Genomic DNA, 454 nt, shown 5'->3' on the forward strand with positions numbered 1-454 from the left:
AAACTGTATACATTACATTCCTATATAGAGTATTTTATAAAGTATTGAGGTGGCAGATCTTCACTATGCCTTCACTTACTTTTTTGTTAACTCATCATAAAACATTATAGGCTAGAAACTGTCTCTTGATCAAGGCTGGGTTATCACTTATGAGATTTACCAGGAGGTAAGCACAATTTGCCAGCAACAGAAGGTAAACACTACGTACCATTGTTGAGCTCACAGTTAGAGGTCTATTCACTAAGCTGCCGTAGGCAGCCGAGTGAATAACCAACCTGAAGTGAAGTGAGCCGAACGATGTTAGGCTATTCATTTCAGGCTTGTACGGCTGAAATCAGTCGTACATCGGCTTGCTTCGTGTGACTTCGGGTCGGCCGAACATGCTCAGCATTTAGGCCAACCCGAAATGCAGAAGGAGTTCGACTCAGCCGATCCAACATCTGGATCGGCTGAG

Source organism: Nanorana parkeri, unplaced genomic scaffold, assembly GCF_000935625.1.
Source record: "Nanorana parkeri isolate BGI_ZX_2015 unplaced genomic scaffold, ASM93562v1 scaffold927, whole genome shotgun sequence".
NCBI lineage: Eukaryota > Metazoa > Chordata > Amphibia > Anura > Dicroglossidae > Nanorana > Nanorana parkeri.